The following is a 21,702-nucleotide window of genomic DNA, read 5'->3' as shown; positions in this document are numbered from 1 at the left end:
TAAATTATAAAACTTGGTATGGATGATATCTGTCACATGACAATTAAAAATCATGATTCAAATGCTGACTTTGTCAGAATTTCTTTGCGGACGTCAGCATTATTTCTCTTGCATTTGTGTAGCTTATGATAGATTTTTATTATTTTTTTTGTAAATATTGACAAAAATAATGTTAATTTTAATAATTATATAAACATTTTAGCTATTTTGGCTTACTTTAAGACCCTTCGTTTGAGGCGCCAACGCAGCAAATTTTATTCACATTTGAAAAGGGCAGTTTATTACTTTTTTTCTATTTCATGATAGATTGATGTTTACTTTTTCCATTTACAGTAACATAAATTTGTAAGGTTTAAACTTGACATATAGTTAGTTATAGTTACTTATAATAACTAAAAGAATATTTTTTACTTCAAAGAACTTTTTCCTACTTCAAAGAGAACTTTTTTACTTCAAAGGGGAAAATTTGTTATTGTTGCTTATTGAACATGTGTGATGATACTTCAGAGGGTTGATTGTAACAATAGTCAACGTAATTGGATCAATTATATGCAATTACGTCGTGTATAAAATGTAAAAACATATTTCACCCATATAATTGGAGTAATTATATGATCGTAAAAAGGTTAAATATATATGCACACCACCTGGCGAAATTGTCAAAAAGAGAATAAGAGCCCTGGGGGGTTGGATATCATATCTGAGAGCGCTAGGCCAACAAGAATGCCTAAAATCCCGTATTCCCCGCTTTGCAAAATCTAGACGATTAAAATAGAAGCGTCCGGTCACGTGGTCGATATAAGCCAATAAAAACGTCAGTCAAAGATTTTCACGATCCCGAACCTGCCCGAAATGCACTTTGTTGTATTATGCGGCCAGAAGGAAAAGAAAGGAACAGTCGAACAAGAAATAAATTATATAATATCAAAGAAGCATAAAAAAACAGTTCTTTTAAGAACTATTAAGAAGAATATAAAGTAAGTTTATAAACTATTTTTCTATCTGTAAGTCCCCTTCCATTTTTCGAGTTATAATAGCTAAGTAAGGAACTAAGAAATAAGGTTTATAATGCAAGTTTCACAAGTCGTAAATGTCAGATATAAAAACTAGCTAGTACGTAGGATAAAAAGCCTCTAATATATAATATAAAGTAACACACTATTCCTAAGTTATTTGTACAATGTGCTGTATAAGGGTAGATAGATGGATAGATAGATGTGCATATTTTACATGGCTAGCCTCACAAATATCGAGGGATATACCCTGTCTATTATTTCCAGGAGGGGCCATGGCGTAGATGGAGAGTCCTAGAGTATTTAATGCTCATTTTGAGCTACGCAGACCCAATTAGAGCCCGCGCTCTACTAGACAACTCCCGGCAACATCCAACGGCCCACACAGTGTGCCATCTTCCCAATTTCCCTCACATGGCTTGGGTTAACCCGGGGCTATGGTAACATTCACTCGCCCATGTTGGATCGCCGTCAAGAGGAATCGAACCCCGGTCTCCCGCACAGAGTACGAGAGCTATAACCACTAATCTACGGCGCCACGAAGGGTTGTTTGTAAATATTATAAGCACAAGCACACAGAGGAATTTCATTGTTTACATTTTCAGCAGTATGCTCTTTGGACTTGGGTTATAAAATATGGGGGCTCTAGTCTATGTGAAGCAGTGTGATTATCAGTCCATTTTGTCACACAAAGGCATCAATTCAGACTTAATAAAAGTTTAAACCTCATTTTTTTATGGGAAGAAATCCACAGGAAAAACCTCTCTTCACCAAATCCTAGCATCTTTCTTCCTTCAACGCAAATGCCAGAGGCAAAAAGCTTACTGCTGAAAAGTAAACAAATGATGACAAAATCCATCTATTTACTAATACATTTACTAACATGCAGTTTTATAGGCATGGGCTTTACCAAATAAGGACGGGTGAGAAAAAATACAAATAAAAATTATATACAACTAAAAATCATTTTATTGGTTTTGGTAAAGTCACATAGCAGGACCATGAAATAGAAAGGTAAAAAAGGGTTTAAATGACTAAACTAAATAATGTATATAACCTGGAGAGAAAAATAGTTCATACCCATGATGGACTAATTACCCATAATTTCAACTACTGCTCACAGAGATGTGCCATCCAAGGTCTTTGTAATTTGCAATGACAATGGCAAAAAAAATACTGTCATGTCTTTTCTATGTTTTTTCAATGAATGAGTGAACGACAAAAATTACTACTTAATTATTATCTTTTTTGACGCAGGGATGTGAGGTGATTCAAAATCGTTTTTTATTATCCACTATATATAATTATATTAAGTTAATTTAAAACCAAGAGCTGTCTAAAATATTAAAGTCGAAACAGTTGTTTTCTAAATTCTTTTGTTTAATCACAATAGCACAATGACTCCTATTTTTTTCTCCTGTTTTTACTAGTGGCTTCAGGCAATTGCTTTTAATTAATTCTGATCACTACTGACTTTTAAACTGAGTTCTTTTTTTTGTTTTTATTATTGAGACTTCAATACTAATGAATAATACTGATATTTATTCCTTGCAATTTTTAGACAAAATTGTACTGATTATGCATATATTTTGCATGCTTCCCAAACAAATATTTTTCAGGCTTCCCATGTCTTTTTTCAACTTCGTCCCAAAGATTTTTTACCTCTATGATGAATGTCTCAGTGGCCAAGAGATCCTAAAACAATTTTTCTCAACCCTTTTTCAATTGTAAGACGTGTTAATTTTTCTGTAAAAACTTATCTGTTAAAAAAAGGACAAACATACATTACTGTTGGATGACTCAACTTAATTAGTTGTTCTACGGCAAAGTTGATAGTAGCTTACGGTCCTTCGGCAAATCATTGTAAATTAACATTCAACTAACAAAAAATAACATTGATTATGTTCTATACTCATTATATTTTCACAAAATGGGAAGGGGAAATTTTTTTTTTTCCTTTTTGTTTTTTATTATTTTTTTGTTTTCATTGGTCGGTCAGGCCCATAGAACAATTAAGTAAGTTGCAGTTGCCTTACCACAGAATTAACAGTATAATTGTAGTGTTGTCTATACTGTTTCTTGTTCTATTTAAAACAGGAAAGTAATTACGTGGTAAATCATATCATTTTACTAAGACCTAAAAAATCTTTCAAGGAAATTTATTATGGAAGCCTTACACTGCCTTTTTTATATTTGTGCTTTGATTGTCTGTCTCCTCATATTCACATTTGTCAAGGTACTTTTACAAGTGCACATTTTAGAGATGTAGGTTGGGAATTATAAGTTTATACAAAACAGCGTGTTTTCAAAACATATACCATTGGTAATTTTATGGCTTGGTGAATTTACAAATAAGAAGTCCCTATAACTTTGTGTGACTGCATGAGCTGAAAGAACCCAAAGACATGTAACAAGAATTCAATTGATTTTCCAGAGTATAGCTAAGTTACCTCCTAAAGCAATGCACAAACAAACTTTTGGCGGAAAATCAATTACCTTTTTTTACGTTTGTCACCACAAACGTGGATAAATTATATCACTGCAGAAAACACTAAAATATATTTAATAAAATGGCACTTTTCCTACCTTAAACTTTAATGTGCATTTACCAACTTTTTGCAGGCCTATCAATAATTCGCATAATTCTGAAATGAGAAACTAGCTGAGCCATTAATTGCTCCCCCAATTCCAAAAAAATTTTCTGGCTGAACAATATCAATTCATCTTACATGGAAATCAATGTTCCCTTTTTTATTATTTACAGAAAAAAAGAACCAAAATATATAAAAAAAGATAAAATAAAATAAATAAAAAAGACTGTGACCTTGAGGGAGCTATTTATTGCTCTGCTGTTATTTTCTTATTGATAGGCCTGTTTTTGTGCATTACTTTTATAGCTTTTATTTTATATAAATATAATATTTTTCTCTGATAAAAAGGGGGTAGCTAAAACATGTTTTTGTGTTTTGTTAAGGTGGCAATAACCCTTTTTTAGCTGTCCACATTTATTTATTTACTAAGTGTATTATTTATGCCTGTTTACATTTCCTAAAAATATAGGCCTCAATACATAATAAAATGATTTTAACTTGAAACCAAAATTGATGAGTCACCAGAAATTTCTATGTAAAAAATCCTTGTTTTTCAACGAGAATTTGTATTTTTTGTGACCTGGGAGCTTTTTCCTGCATTTTTATTTTTCATGTTGGAGACAAGTGGGGGACTACTAAACTTTTGAACCCCAAACACGAGAACTTAGTGTTTCAGCTAGGGACTCTCTCAGTATTAACTTTCTTGTCTCCGATAGCCGAAAAAATGTTGCAAAAATGAAATAAGTTTATTTTTATAGCATAACATGCTGTAAGAAAATATACAAAATGTAATTTTTATTTCAGAGGTTCTTAACCAGTTTTTCTGAACATAAAACGTAAGAAGTTAAATACAGTATACTGATTAAAGTTGTTTTCAAAAAAAATATGTTTGTTTCAAGCGAGTCATTTAGTAGTAAAATGTTGTTTCTTATTTTCTTTGTTTCGATGTGATGAAAACAAAGTTTAATGCAACTTTACTTAGGTTAATAATACTAATTGAACTATTTGCCATTATTGAAACTAAAAACTCTAAAAAAACATTTTGACTTTTAAATTTTGTCTGAATAAAATTTTTAAAGTAAAACAAAAATACTATCAAAAGTTAAAGCTTGTGCAGTGTAGCATAATGAAGATCGCCTAAATTCCTACATAATGCACTGTTTTTGTTATTAACGTTTCTTTTTAATAATTACTCATTCCTTTCTGTATAATTTGCAAGCACGCAGACTAAAGGGCCTGATACACTTGTATGATATCACTGAAATATATAATTTCTTATAATATAGCTTTAATATGTAGTTTTAATATGTATAATGTCAACACCTGGTATGTGTGTCATAACCTCATAATTTGCAGCATAGCTATAATATTTAAATAAAATCAAACCAATTTGATTTTAATAATATTGTTGGTAATATGGTTTTGAATGCCTTTTTGTTTGTGTGATGATATATCTATTATCTGCTAGCGTTGTTGTGGCAACGATAGTATGAAAGTATCACAATACAAGAAATTATAAGTATATTGTAGAAAAATTATAAATTTATTGTAAAATATATTTAATGATATTATACAGGTGTATCCTGGCCTTAGATTAAATTAATTATTATAAGTTTTAATTTAAAGAGGAATTGTTAAGGTATTTTGGTGAAAGATAATAGTAATATAGCTATAAAATCGTGACAAGTGTGTTATAACAGAAATATATAAATATATATAGTGTGAAAACAATTTTATGTAACTAATTATGTACAAAAGAAATTCTGACTGCCACCTTAAGTTCAAAAGTTTCATCAGCTAAATCCATATCTGAGTAACTTAAGTGACCTTGCCCCCGCGGATTGTTAGTTTTCTAAGAACCCCTAAGAACAAGGCTGGCAATACTTATTTGAGCATCATATCCCACCTAGGTTGATAGAGTATAGATAAGTAATTTTTAACAACCTGTTTGTTAAAAGGAGTTTTTAATTGTTAGTAAAAGTCATTAATTTGAGCGTTTTATGTAACAGATATGATAACGAAAATTATTGTTTTTGTTTTACATCCGCACAATTTAGGAGGAAACTAAAAACACTATTCAAAATATTTATTCTTTTGGAAAATTAAATTAGTAGGCTCAGAACAATCATTTCTTCTTGTTGTACTTTATCTTTCCGATATCGTCTGGTTTCGTCTCGCAATATTGTTTAAATTCAAGCTAAATTAACAAAAATTGTCTTAAGTAAGCAAATTAAAAAAAAAAAAAATCTTCCAAGATCAGTTTAATTTCGATACAGGAAAGACTCAATTCGTGTCAATTCCTTATATTGAGAGACATGATGATCCATAAGTCCAACTTGAAAAGCTAAAATGAACTAAATTGAAAATAGTTTATTTATTGATTCTATTTCATCTGGGTTTTATAAAAGCAACCTGTACGAGGTAGAAGTGATTTTTTTTAATTTTTAATTTATTTTTTTACTTGCTTAGCCAGTTGTAATGGCTGTTAGAACTTGGATCTTCTTGCTGAAATGAATGGTTTATTTTACTAAAAAACCTTGGATTAATCAGGGATCAAAATAAGAAATTTGAAAGGCAGGTGTGTAATCGACAGTATAAGGGAGCTTAACATGTTATCCATACAATTCAGTTCACTGGTGTGATTAATAACACATGGTGAGGAAAAAAAATTGTGCCCTGCGAACAGGATAAACAAACTAATAAACTAATACAAATAAAAGTTATATCCTAAAAGTAATAATTTGCGTGATTGAAAAAAAATATTAACAGTAAATTTCGAAAAATGGTGGAGATTGATCGAGTATGGAACAAACTCGCACTCCAAAGAAAGTATTTGTTGGGTGTGCTTCACTTCATTTTATTCCCAGAAACTTGAAAATTATAACTTAGAAAGAATAACAATTACTGACTGATCACCAGGGTAAGAATGAGAAAAGATGGTCAGTCATAACTCAAGTTTTGGTTGGTCATGACCGATGACTGGTAGTTATTTCGATTCCTGTTCATTGGCATAAAATTTCTGTTTGTCATTTTGTTTTTTATTTAAATAAGAGCTGTTAAATTGACTTATCTTCCTTGTTTTAAATATATAGTTTTCCCTGGTAAATTAAAAAATTATGAAAAGTTATTTTTATGTTGAACATTAAACTTTGGAAATGTTTAGTAGGTGTATAGCTGCCTTCTCTAAAAATATTAATGGTTCTTAAAGTTGTTTTTATTATCTTTAAAATTAACTTGACACTGTGCAACAGTAAACATCGGTAATGGAAACATGATCTCTTGGGATACTCCAAAAAAAATTAAAACAAAGCTATTTTATTAGTTGTAGAGCAATCTATATCCAAAAACTTTTTAGCTGAGAAGAGAAATTTTTTCATAACATGTAAAAACCTAATTCTAAAGTTCATTTATATTCAAAAGAGTTATTGTGGAGTATTAAACATATGGACCCTTGTCCCCAGGTTTTTTTGTCTTTGATATGAGAGAAGACAACGAAAAATACCTTGGTATGATTTAGTGATTTTTCGCCAATATATCGCCAGATTATGCGAACACGTTAATTTATGCGACTAACAAAAGCGGAACTCTAATTTATGTTCCAGAAAATATGCAAGAAAAATTATCTTGGTAACTGTAATAAGCGTCTTTCAATTTTTAAAAAATATGTTCCTTTTTTTAGCAGGTTACATAATACTTTAATATAGTTTAGCTAGCTAGTACCTAGCTAGGTAAACTCTATTAAAAAAAACTCTGAAAACTTATGAAAATTGTAAGGTTTCAAATCAAATTTATGAAAAGATTTTTTATTTTTGTGGTGTTTTGAACCATGAAAAAAACAAAGAATTAAGAGAAGGATATATATGTAGACAGCTTCAGATATCATAAAAGCTTCCCTTAGACATTCTGTTACGTAAAACAGCAGAACCATTACAGGATATTTTATAGAATTATTTTTGCAAGAACTAATTATACAAAACATTTTTAATTTCAATAAGTCCTAATAAATAAGCTTATGCCACATCGTGCAGAAAGTCTGTAAGATTGGTAGCTCGCCTTCTAAAAGTTTTGTTTACTTACTGTTTGCATTGTTCGTTGATAAGATGTCTTGTTATAATGACGAACATTACATAACCTTTACAAAGCTACAGCCATATATAATATATTTTATCGCTTTTTTTACATTCTTTTCGTCAAAAATTCAGTAAAAAATCTTTCTTACTTTTTATATAAAAACTTTGATTGCACGACATTTTTTTAAGTCATTTTTTGTTTGAATTCTTTCTTTTTTAAAGACGGGATTCTATGAAAACTAACTTTTTTACATTTCTCCGATCGATTGGTTAAATACATACAAAAACAAACAATTTAAATGTAAACTATAAGTTTATATTTAATATATATATACTCTCCAACTTTCTGCACAATGTGTCGTCATTATTTATAATCAGGTCCAGTCTTAATGAAATCGCGCATGTCTGTTTTTTTATGAGAAAAAAAATAAATATGCGAAGGCTAGTACAACAATTTTAAATAAGGAAACAAGTTAAGTAAGCTGTTTTTTATTTCTTATGCTTTTTCGAGTACGTATAAAAGGAAAAAGAAAAAAGTGATTTTCACTGGAGTTCCCCTTTAACAAAATTGAGGAGCTTTGATAGTGGTGATTCAAAATAAACAATATAAAAACTATAAAAAAATAACCAAATGTTAAAATTTTTTTCAGATGATTTGAGAAGAAAAATCAGGACATTTAAGGAAAATTTAGGTGACCTTTTGAAATCAGCATCTTTTTAAGTTGTGAGTGGGTTGATTTTACCTGCCTCTGCATAAATACGGTTAAGGTATATATTATTGAAATTCATAGATTTCCCCTTTTCTTCTTTTTCTTGAAGAAATTCATTAATTTAAGTAAGTATTTGGTAAATTTTTGAAAAAGGGTCCCCATAAGTATATATATTTGTAAGATTTATTTTTGTGGCGCCATAGATTAGTGGTTATAGCTCTCGTACTCTGTGCGAGAGACCGGGGTTCGATTCCTCTTGACGGCGATTCAACATGGGTGAGTGAATGTTACCATAGCCCTGGGTTAACCCAAGCCATGTGAGGGAAATTGGGAAGATGGCACACTGTGTGGGTCTGCGTAGCTCAAAATGAGGCCAAATATATTATTGCATTGAAACACCATGCCTAAAACAAATCACGACTGGTTTACTTATATAATATATTATATAATACCGAATAACATGAAAACGAGATTACTTATAAGCGAATTTTAAGTTTGCAGCGAAGTAGTGCAAACATGGTTTGTTTACTTGCCATATTTGCCAAGTTAATTTGTCATACAGATTGTTATAACCATTTGGTGATAATATGGGATAATAGTATGCATCACTGGGCCATTCTAATGCTTTTGTGTATTATTCTTGGTGTTAAATGAGCTAGGTGTTAGCTAGATTTGAATATAATGATATGGGTAGCTAGCTAGTTGGCTTGTTGACTTGTTCCAAACAAACGTAAAATTTGAAGCTGTTTACAAAAATTGGTGATGTTGCTGGTATATATCCTGTGTCTCCAGTGTACCTTTTTTTTAAACAACATCTGTGAAAAAAACATTAGCCAGGATTACATAACTCACATTTTACACATTTGTGATTTCAGAATTAGTATACTAATTTAATTTGGTGGGGAATGTTGGACTTTAAACTTTCCTTGGAATGTTCTTGCTTATTTGTGTCACATTTTAGGCCTCTATCATAGATTATATTTGGTAAAAAAAATTGTTAAAAATTCCAAAATATAAGGTTGACAAAAGGGATGATATCCTAATTCTTAAATTTTGTATTTAGAGAGTTACCATCTTGGTATTTTTCAGGCAAATGAAATCGTCCAGTGATTTCACTCAGTCAAAAACATTTTTCCTTAAGAGGATCACTTCACGAAACAATTTAAAAATTGTTGCTTGAAAAAAAATAACTCTATGGTTACTGACGTACTGAGTAAAAAAAAAATTTCTCTAAAATTTTGTCCACGGTATGCTTGTCATATCGAACTTTAACAAATGAAAACAATGTGAGTTTTTTTTGTGGGGTCAAAAACAAAAAAGAATGCCATGGAGATTATTTTCTGTAAATAAACAATTTGAACAATTCTGCAAGATTAATTTTCAAGATTTCATGAAAGAAACCAAAATATATTAGGACCTGGCTTTTACGAACATTGAGACTGAGATTTTGCCAAAAATTAAGCACGTTCGCAGCTGAAATCCAGACTTTAAAAAGAGTTTACTTTTTTATATATATACACAGATTTATGATAATCTCTATACTCTATCAATTCATATTACTTATAAACTGTAAGTTTAAGGTTAAGGCATGAATATACAAAAAAGATGTGATATTTTAAAATGCTTTTAATTCACCAAAACTTTATTTTGATATATTAATGTATATATTTTTAGAAAGCCTATATGATTACCTATATTTATTTATTAAGAAAAAATAAAATTTGAAGGTTTAATAGACACAAAAAAATTACCCCTCTCCTACAAATGCAATCTCTTTTACAAAACTACTAATTTCTGAAGTTTGCTGTTTGCTTTTTTGTGATCACAAGACATTGATCTAAAAATGCTTTTTTAATTTTTTCTTATTGTTTTTTACTTTTGGAGTTATTTAGTATTAAAATTTTTTCCACAATTTTTAACCTCCAATTGTCAGAATACTCATCATAACTTGCGTTCTACTCATTCTCTCAAGAAGAAGAAAAAAGCTTTTTTAGATCAAACATTCCTCTCCACGCTAAGCGTGCTTTCCATCCCACATCGTTTATAGTTTTGTAAAAGAGATTTAAAATGTAAGTGATACTCTCTTAAAAATTTAACACTGTGAAAGAGCTTTTAAGTTTCTTACAGAAATTTTATACTTCTGCATAATAATTGATCACTATGGTAACGACTATTTGTATGGGCTTTTTTGACCCTTGTAAGTATGGGGGGGGCATAAAGTGCCTGCGGGCTGTAACTTTTGTTCAGTTTGGTTTTAAGTGACAAAACTTGGCACAAAGAAGCATCAATATGTTGTGACTTAATTAGTGACAAAATATTTAAGTTGATATGTCATCACAGGAAGTAATGACATCATAATGAGACAATGGTTGAAGAAAATATGTCTTTCTTGGAAATTCTTGTTTTTTATTTTTTTTAAAAACTATTTACAGTACTAGTCATTAAGAAAGTAATATAAGAATGTAAGATATTATCAGCAACATTAACAGGTGGTATAAAGACAAAGGCTTTCTCTAAGGAGAAAATGGAAATCGATCAGAATTCAAATCATCAAGAATTTTTTTTAAAAAATTATATTTGTGAACCTTAGTTTTAGTAACTCATGGAATAAAACTTAAACAATAAAAATAGAGAAATAGGAAATTAGTAGCGTGTAGTAGAGCGTAGTAGAATGTATTTCTCTGTAGTAAAGCGTATTTTTCTGTAGTAGAGTGTAGTAGCCTGTAGTAGAGCGTATTTCTCTGTAGTAAAGAGGCGTTCATAATGGTCTCGCACTATATACAAACGAAAAATTATCGTGACATCTTCGCACAAAGAGATTCTTATCAGTACATCACTTGTAGTTGGTAGATAAGCAAGGGATGATGGCCGATACGCCGGTGGTCATCATAATATCAGAGACAAAGAAACAAATTTAGCAGACACGCCTAAATATTCATTTTCAATTTCACATCCTGTGTTTTACTGCGCTTACCCAACGAGACATGATCCGTTTGTGTGAGCCTTAGAGAATACATTACAAGCAATGTATGTCCTAAATACCATGAGTGTTCACTATTATGCTTTGTATTCATACATCAATCGTCAATTCCTCACAAGTTACTTTGGGGATATTAATTTTGCTCTTGATTGTTGAATGTCTAGTTGCGGTTTTATGAAAGAATAGTCGAAATTTCTATCTTTGAGCTGGAACGTGAACAACCAGTGTGTAATGTCATCCATACTTCATAATTTTCAAGTGCAGAAATTGTTACTTTAAAATTGCTCTACCATGTTTAGTATTTGCGAAAACACTACAAAAGTCTTCATGGAAAAAATAAATGAAGCCTTTTCAATGTAGTTTATATGTTCAAACGCGATTCATGATAGCCGTTCACTGGGTGAAGCAAAACTAATTTGGATATGTTTACATCCTACAAAGAGCTTTTTCTCAGTAAATCAAGTGTAGTTGGCAGATAAACAAGGCATAAACGTTGATTTGCCAGTGTTCATCATAATATCACATACAAAGAAGCAAATTTAGGAGACCCGCCTAAATATTCCTTTTCAATTTCACATCTTGTGTTCTTCTGCGCTCACCCAACGAGTTCGAAATACCCTCAATGCTCAATGAACAAATACAACTGGTAAACGAGACGGAAGACAACCCATTTATCCCAGATGCCGAGGAAATGATTGATGCGGCTCCCTTAGAGACGATCGTAGACAAGGACGAAGAAGGCAATAGTGATATTGAGATCGATTAGTGTTTGTTTTTATTATACTTTAGAAATATATGTTGTGTTTATTAAAATTGTTGTTTTTATTTTTAGCACACTAAGACTTTTGTATAATTTTATAAGTCCCCTCCCATTTAACCCCCCGCCACGCCCCTCCCGAATAAGCCCTGTCCCCCAAAACCCATTTTGACAAATAAGCCCCCAGGGGCCTAATCGATCATTAATGGTAGACGTAATAGATCTTTCACGGTTGCGCAAAGCATTCTGGGTAATCACTATGACAAAATACAACACCGCTGCTAGCAGGGATGCGAAGTTTATGTGGTGGCGTGGTTTTCCTGTTTATACAAGTTAATTTTTAATCAATTCTTATATATTTTACACAAAAAAATTAATTAAAAAAGCTAAAAAGTTAAATCAAGTGAGCTTGATGGCTTCGGTTGAAGATATTAAATGTTTGCAGAATTTTTTAGAACTTTCTATGGCTGAACTTCAATTTTTCCTTTCCCAGCGTGGGCTTCCAACATCTGGATCACATGGAACGTTGGCTGTAAGAGCTCTGATTGCTCATGAGCAAAAAGTAGAAGTAAAAGCCACTGCTGAACATACAATTTGCTTCTGCGTAACATGCGAAAAGACATTTGATTCAGACGAAGAGCTGACTTGGAATGTTTGGAAGGGTAAGTCGGTTTAAAATAACTGAAACAAATACCCTTTTTGGTTGGTTCGTTTTTAACGTAATTTCGAACGTTTTCTTCTCCCTTTAAAATTTGAACTGTACATTCTAATTTAAGTAGTTGTGGATTAAAATTTGCCATACACTCAATTATAGTGCCGTATTTTTCCTGCGCGCGCAGAAATTGAGGTAACTTTTCTAATTAGTTTGTTTACATTTTTACCTCCATTTCTGCGTGCGCATCGGGCATTACATAATCACTTAGATGCGTGTGCAAGTAAATATCAGGACTGTGATTCCATGTATTGGTATTCCATCTAATCATGTGCAAAATTTGATTGTTGTTTTAAAGATGAGAATAGATTTCAGCTATAAAATGGCTACTGACCGGTTTTGATTCTGCCCTGTAAAATACAAAGCCATTTGTCAGGGGCACAGACCTCACAAGCTTGGTCTGTACTTTTGAGCCAGGCTTTGTATTTCACAGTACGTTATCAAAACCGGTCAGTATTTGTTTATTAATGATTAGGCAGACGTCACAAATATTTGGTGTTAGAGTCACCCGACTGACCCTAATTTTTGATCGAAATTTTTGATATACTGAGTCGGAAAAACTAAAATGACAAAAAATATTATACGCTTGTTGTCTCTCCACAGCGATTGCAGCGATTGTTGTGCTTCGCTTTAAAATGTGAAAAGTGTTCACGCGGAAACTGCCGGAGATGCCAAAGTTATCATTAAATATCGGCGATTTAATGGCGCGCGTTAATGGCTGGATGGTTGGATAAAATTTTTTGAAATTTTGAGTTATCATTCGCCGATCTACCGACCGACTCTATTTTTGGTGCTCAAATGACTCTAACACCCGATATTTGTGACGTCCGCCTTATGTAATTTGGATGCCAGCTATCGTTCAAAGTGTTTCCACTCTTTGAAGGCTTGAAATGCATAAAGAACTGTCAATTCTGAATTCCAGCTTGTATTGAGGCTTTCGGTGGTAAAGTAGCTGTATATTTATTTTTACTATAAAGCCAATGTTTAGCTAGCTACTAATAAAAAGCCTGTAATTAGTAAGTTAAAAAGAACACCCACTGTGCTGAATGATAAAAGATAAATGGGCTGTGGTATTTCTTTTGAATAAACTTCACTTCTTTTATTCTGAACTTCTGGTAACCAATTAAACCAGGGCTATGGTAACATTCAGATTCACTCACCCATGTTGAATCTCCATCAAGAGGAATCGAGCCCCGGTCAGAGTACGAGAGCTATAACCACTAATCTACGGCCCCACAAGTAACCTCGAGATTTCCTCCTTTACACAAACCAGGGTTTCAAATAACCTGGAAAATACTTAAACTTGAAGTATAGACCTATATTTTGAAATTTTAACCCCCCCTGACGGTTTTTTTTTAATAACTCCTGATTGCTTTGTTATATGGCTATGATACTTACTGAGTTTTAACATTTATCTATTAGACACCTGCATGCTAATTTTTTAGGTCCCATACCTTTCAGAGGCTTTGATATTGGCCATTACTCGAAACTACCCCTAAAAATCTCTATGAAATCCTTATAATGGGGAAAATATAATAACTCCTGTTAGGATTATCCTTAGAACTTGAAACTTGCAACACAACTTTGTTTTATCAAGAAGAATCATTTGGAATAATTTGAACACGTGACTAATTCGATTTCCCGATTTTGTCGGATTTTACCCGAAAATAAAAAAAAAACGGATTTTCTGGAAATTTTTGGCAATTTTTTATCCGATCCATGTAAAAACCGGAAGATATGTTAAATAACTTTTATTTAGCTTTCAGAAACTTCAAACAGAATGTAAAAATTCGCTCTAGAACAAAAGTAATTATATTTCAAGCAGATAGTGGCATTTTTAAATCGGAATCCCCCCCCCAGTCATAGTTTGTGCGAAAAACCCCGGACCGAATAGGGTTAAAACAGATGATCATTCCAATTTATTTTTAAAAAAATTATAATTTGTTAGGATTTGTGCGTTTAATGTTTACAAAATCAAGATTTTTAATTTTAAAAATGTTACCACAAGATTTTTAGTTCCGTAAATTCTCAGTGATCTGCTGTTATAGGACCAAAAAATAACTTTTTGAGGAAAATGATGATAATAGGTATAATTTACATATAAAAATTGATTCTTTCCAGTATACAATTTCTGGCAACAATAACTTGCGCTGTTGATTGTCATAATACTTATTACTGCCATTCATTGGAAAGCCATGCTATTAATAGTACACATTAACTGTGGAAATTTCCTATTAAAAAGTTTAAATTGGTGTTTTTTTTTTCAATTATCTGCTGAATAATAATTTTATAAAAAGATTAAAAAATAATTTTTTGAGGAAAACGTTAGTTTTTAAAATCTGATGTGGTGGAAAAGTAGGCCAGGGTTGATTTTTTATATAAAGAGAATATTTTTTTAAATATAATTTCCACCAACATGAAATGCAGCTAATTCCATACTGAATGCATGTTCTGAAAGAGCTGGCACATTTATATTTATTTTTGAAAAAAAGAGACAGTGTACGTCATCTATTCAAAGATATCTGAGTTAAGCATATAATTATATTTCTGTAGCCTGAGCTAGATTGAATTTTGTTAATTATTTTGAGTAAGCTTATTTTTTAAAGAAAGACAAATAGTGCTGTGTGTTCACTTAGTAGTAGGAATACTTTTTGCCACTTGAAATACAATTGATCTGAACATATTTTTTGTCTTGTATGAAAGAAATTTGGACAATACTTTAAGGCAAAAACTTCTATTGTTCTTTGCTCACGTGATCATTATTGGGAAATCTTTTCTTCTTTAATGTTAGATGTGGCCATGCTGGCTTTATGCATATTGGTTGATTTTAATTCGGGTTGCACTGAAAAATTATTATATAAAAAACTCAATTTTAATATCTCAAAGAAAACTTAGTTAAAGGAGCACTCCAGTGAAAAAAAAATATTTAAAAAAAAATGTTATATAAAACATAGAATCGGATAATTCTCTTCATGAGAAAGACTTTACAAAGCTACAGCCACACGACTTCGAACCTCTTCTGTCTCACAAGGGAGAAATTAATAATGATGCAAAGTGATGAGGTGTCTTTTACTGGCTCAAGCAACGTTCTTAGCAAAATATTTTTTTTTTTTAAGAAATAAATATACTTAATCGCTTTTTTTAACATTCTTTTCGTCAAAAAACTTTATCATTTGCTTCATTAAAAAATCTTTTATACTTTACAAGCCAATTTATTTTTTTTTACAGTTCAGCAATATTTTTCCTCTACACGCGCTTTTTTTGCGCACAAATGTAAACAAATTTTATGTAACGTTAAAATTTTCTCCGTGATGGAGTACCATTGAAATGCGTGATATAAAATCAAATATGTTCGGGCTAGATAAGTTGGTAAAACGGGGTATTATTATTGTATAAATAAAAATCAATCTTATGATTATGGTAAGTCATAAATGTGTTGCAGAAGCTACTGACTTACAAGTGGTTGTTTTGACAAAGCTGTTTTAGAAACTGCATTATCAGCATTACATGCAGCCATTATAAAGTTACAAAGATTGAAGAAAATGGGTACATTTACCTCCTGAAAATACTTGGCATGTCCTTCCATCAAAAAAGCTTCTTTTTTGAAAAACAAAGAATAGAAACTTGAGCGCTACGAAAGATACATGTGTAACTAGAAAGCTTTTTTGTCGGTGTTTGTATTGGAAATTCGTATAATGTTCTCTTATTTAATATAAAAATGTACAAAACGTTATTTGGTTGAGTTCTGTGGATATAAGTACAAATATTGAGATAAGAAGAAATGAGAAACTTTAATCGCGTTCACTAGCTAAAATGGCATTTTTACAAAGTAGCAGAGTATCTTAATATGGAAGTTTATTTCCTGCAGATATCTTTTAAAAGAACTATCTGTGAAGTGCGCCAACCAAATATAAAAACTTTGATCGCTTGGTAGATCACCTGCACAACGTATTTTGTTTAGCCGTTTTTGAGTTCTATTTTTTTCACAGACGGGATTCTGTGAAAACTTACTTCTTTACACTTCTCTGATCGATCAGTACATAGAAACACAGAGCAACTAACCATTTTTTAAAGATTTAAACGTAAATTACATACAAAAAGCGATTTAATGTAAGCTGTATTTATAGGTCTTAACATGCGCTCGCTTAAACTTTCTGCACGATGTGATGTCATTATTTATAATCGGGTCCGGTCCGTAATGAAATCGCGCCTGTCTGTTTTTTATGAGAAAAAAATTGAATATGCGAAGGCTTGTACAACAATTTTAAATAAGAAAAACAAGTAAAGTAAGTTTTTTTTTGATTTCTTATGCTTTTCTGAGTACGTATAAAACAAACAAAGAAAAGAAAAGTGATTTTTACTGGAGTTCCCCTTTAACTAGGCTAGACATGTCTGAAATCTGTACAATACTTGTTAAACTGAGACAGTGTAGAGATACTGCTAACTTGGTACCATAATTATTCAAATAAGTAGTCAAATTTTTATTCAGTATATTGACTTTCAGGAGGGATGTTATATGTACAGGTAATATTGCCAGTTGAAATACCCCTAAGTTGAAGTATATCCCTCTTTTCAGTCAGCTAATTTCCTACCTCAAGGCTTTATTGCGACTTATGCTGAAAAATTGAATAAGCAATTTCTGAAACTTTTACATCCTGTTTTAATTTATAACAGTCGTGGAGTGGTGGAATTAGTTTTACAGTGTAATGATTTTAAAAACTAGATAAATTTCTGTTGTTTTAATTTAATGATGATGCGCAATGTTTTTTGTTCACAACTCTTCTCGGGATTTTTCTGTTCTAATTTATACTTTGCTTTTTATGTTAATCAATTTGGTGGTAATTTTTGCTGTTTTTTTTGTTTGTTTTTTTGTATTTCTAATGCAGGTAAAACCAAAAAAAACTTTGATGAAAATGATTCTTGGAAGAGTGGGACAAGGAAGTTTTCTGGTAACAAAATTAGTTTTGTGTAAATACTGATACTATGTGTGACCTTTTGTATTTCTGTGTTATGTTATTTAAAAAATATTTCCATTGTTGTAAAACCATGAAAGTTATTGGTTCGAATCCAATCCATCTTTAAAAGGTGGTAGTTCAAATGGAAGAACAACATGGTGTGTAATTAGTTTCATACTGCAACAAACAATAATGCAAATCAATTCAAAAAATTTTACAAACAAATGTTTCAAAAAAAGAGGTAACTATAAGAAAAGAAATGAAAGAAGGAAATTTTTTAATTTACTCGGGATATACGTTCAGTTATTCAGGTTTTGCTGAGCTATAACTACAATCATGTTCATAAATTATTGGAAAAACGGCTTTTGAGGCTTTTTTCAGAGTTTCCCCCCTTCCCCCAACAGTCAGTGTTGATTTTGTGTTGATTTGTGCCCCAAAATACTGCCGGCGACTCTGGAAAAGACCTCCAACCAACACTGAAGAGTGGGGGGAGGGGGAAAGTGGTTTTTCCAAAACTATTATGAACATGATTGTAGTTGCCATGTGAAAATCAAATCCAATAAGTAAAATTTAGTTAAAAAAATAATTTTTTGAGGAAACTAATTTATCACACCGCAGTTTGTAACATGTAATTGGTAATAATGTAATAATGTAATTGGTTCAAGAAGCTTGAAAGGTGGATATATTTTGGATAAGGTAGAAGATTGGATTAATGAATTAAAGATGCTGAGTAAAATTGCTAAAACAGAGTTGCAAGGGACATAAAGTTGTTTTATCAGTGGCTGGCTACAAGCATAAATTAACATACTGTATGCGAACATACCACACATATATAATTATTGGAAGAAGTACTCGTAGTTATTAATTCGAATTAATACCAGCACTGACGGGAGGTATTAAAGTAAACAATAACGAGAGACAACTGCTGTCACTCCCGGTTAAACTTGGTCGTCTTACGAATATTCTAAAACTTATCACAAATAACTGAATATCTTGGTAAACAAATAAAAAAACAGACTCGACAATATGAAGAAGATCCAGAACTGAAACAAAAGAAAAAACAATCAAACAAAATAAATTGCTAAGATTAGTGTCATTCTTGATCATGTCAGAAGTGAAATGTGTAAGCAGGAAATCAGACTGAACGATATCAACCAGGAAGCAGTGTATCTAGTTGACTGACTACCTTCAAGGAACGAGAGATACACAATTAACAAGCTATGCTTCTGGGCTCAGATTCGAATTTCAAGTTCACAATTGATCATGCTTTGTCATGCAAATAATGTGGCTTCCTTTCGCTTAGACAATGAAATCCGTAATGTCACTGGGATGTAACTAAAAGAGGTTTGTCATGATGTACGCATTGAACCGTGTCTACAACAGTTACCTGGTGAGCCATTGAGCCAGTGGACAGCGAATGTTTCTCAGGAATCGAGAGTTATGTATGCACAAGAGGCTTTTGGAACACTGGTCAAATGGCATTTTTAGATGCGAAGGTGTGCTACCAAAAGCATATGATGTAAATAAAAAGGAAAAAAAGAAAAATTACAATAAACTTATTTTGCAAGTAGAGCATGAAACTTTAACGCCACTAGCGATATCCGTGTGTGGCGGAATGGGTCGCGTGTGTCGAAAGTTCTATACTCGGCTTTCCGAAATGATTTCTGAAAAGCGTAAACAACATTTTTTAAAACTTTCGGCATGGATATGACGTAACATTTGTTTTGCGCTTATCAAGTCTATATGCATATGTGTTCCAGGAAGTCGATCAGTCTTTTCATCTAACCTTGTCGCATCTCTGTCAGTGGATCCTAAAGTAGTTCTGCTACCTTTATATATCATACTTATGTCGACATCAACTGAATAGCATTTTTCTTTTAATAAAGCGGCGATATTTCGGTATAGAAAAATTATAACAAATTATTTTATTGAAATGTATGTACAGTTGACTCTCTCTAATCCGAATCTCAAGGGGGATAATTCTCTTTCAGATTACAGAGAGTCGGATAGTAGAAAGTAGATTATGAGAGTTTCTTAAGGAAAATCGACGCTGATTTTTAATTTGTTCGGATTATAGTTAAAGATTCGGATAATAGAGATTCGGATTGGAGAGAGTCAACTGTATATACGTTTTAATTAAATATAATGTTCAAAAAAGGACCATAATTTTTTTGTAACATACTGTGTGCTTCTATGCTACCTTCGTGTAGTATGGATGGAGCATGATGACGGGTCTATTCAGAGCAATACGCTAACTATCTTGTGAAATGCCTTAGTCTATTAGAATTACTAAAACCTTTTAGAAATAACTCAACAAATTTTACTGTTTTGCAAAAAAAAAAAATGCTAGAGTACTATTTCTTTTTAGGAGTCAAAATATACCCAATATTAGCTAAATCAAATTCTATTCATACTATTATTACCTAATAGCTATTTTCAACCGGTTATTATGAGAAAGTCGTAGCGTTCAATGGCTAGAGAGCCTTAAGAACGGGCCTAGGACAGCAGAATATAACTTAACTTCGTAGCAACCATAACAGTCATAACTCAATTTTATTTAGCTAGTTACACTATATTAATAACTATGTCCCTCCAATAGTTTTTCTAACAGCTACGAACAAAAAAAGTCCATATACATTTTTATCATTTTTGTCATAAGGTTTTAGTTTTAAAAATATTGAAAGTTCAAAATCACATTACACTGCTTCCTATGAACAGCAAAAAAAACATATGATACACACAAGTATTTTTCTAAAATATCGTTTTTATTTGTGTATGGATAGTTATTCAACTCTACTGCTTGTTTCAATATCTCTCTTTTGATAGATGTATGGATAGGTGTCCCACATTTCTTCATTTTTACTGCGTCGAATAAAGTATTCCGTGAATTGAGCTGTTAGAACATCTAAGGTTGGCGTGCTAAATATTTTAATTCGCGCGAAGGGTAAGATCAAAAAATGCGTTTTTCAAATGATGCATGTATATTGATAAAATCTCTATTTTTATAAGGTATGGATGGATCTCTCATTTGATTGGTTGTTTACTGAGTAGAACTAATTTTGTATACACAGGTCTGCTAGGACATGCTGTATGTTTTTCCGCCTGAAGGTATTTTGCAAAATATCCTATTAATATTGTATGGTGGTATGGATCGGTCCCCCTTGTTCCTGCTTCTTACTGAGTGGAATAAAGTCTTCCCGTGAATTTACATGCTAGGACATCTGATATTATTGCGCGTGATTGTTATCGGAGTGGAATGAAGTGTTTTTAGACATATATGGTAGGGTCTTTTTCTTGATTGCTTCTTTGTGGTGTAGAATAAAGTTTCGCTTTTGATTCGCTTACTAGCTAAATCTCCTTTTTAGTAGTGTATGGATGGATATCTAACATTATATTCAGCGTGAAAGGCAACTTCCAAAATTCTCATTTCAAATGATGTATGGATAGGTCTAACACTCCCGTGCCTGTTTTCTGAGTGGAATAAAGTCTTTTCTCGAATTGGCCGACCAAGAGATTTAATACTTCACCTTTCGCGATAGCGTTTTTATCAGATATCTTTTAAGTTGTATGTCAGGATCTTTTGCTCCCTTGCCTGTTTACAAAGTAGAAGAAAGGCTTTTTTATTCGCTTGCTAGAACATTGAACATTTCATTTGGTACGAGCTTCTTCCTACAAGGTTCGAGAGAGCTTTAACAAAATCTTTGATGTATGCACATGCAATGATATACGCACGCGCGTGCTACTCGCCCTTTCGATTTGTGAGTAGAAAAAAGTGATCGTTGGACCGTTTTTTATTCTGTTCTTTTTTTTATATTGCGTAAGATTATTCCCCAAAATACTTTTTTAATGATGAATTGATAGGTTTCGCTACTTGTCTAATTGTTTTTTAATCAGAATAAGATTTGCCTTGTTTA

At 31.9% G+C, this 21,702-nt stretch overlaps 1 long non-coding RNA gene across 1 annotated transcript; it reads left to right on the top strand.

The window, feature by feature from the left end:
• The first annotated feature begins 451 nt into the window (after window positions 1-451).
• On the top strand, window positions 452-20,108 carry LOC130645710 (uncharacterized). Its single transcript, XR_008982725.1, has 2 exons — window positions 452-977; window positions 12,615-20,108. It is a non-coding gene; the product is annotated as an uncharacterized LOC130645710 (long non-coding RNA).
• Window positions 20,109-21,702: the final 1,594 nt, after the last annotated feature.

This window comes from Hydractinia symbiolongicarpus, chromosome 5 (genome assembly GCF_029227915.1).
Source record: "Hydractinia symbiolongicarpus strain clone_291-10 chromosome 5, HSymV2.1, whole genome shotgun sequence".
Taxonomy (NCBI): Eukaryota; Metazoa; Cnidaria; class Hydrozoa; order Anthoathecata; family Hydractiniidae; genus Hydractinia; species Hydractinia symbiolongicarpus.
The sequence above is the reverse complement of the archived record's forward strand: the minus strand, read 5'-3'. Positions and strand labels throughout refer to the sequence as shown.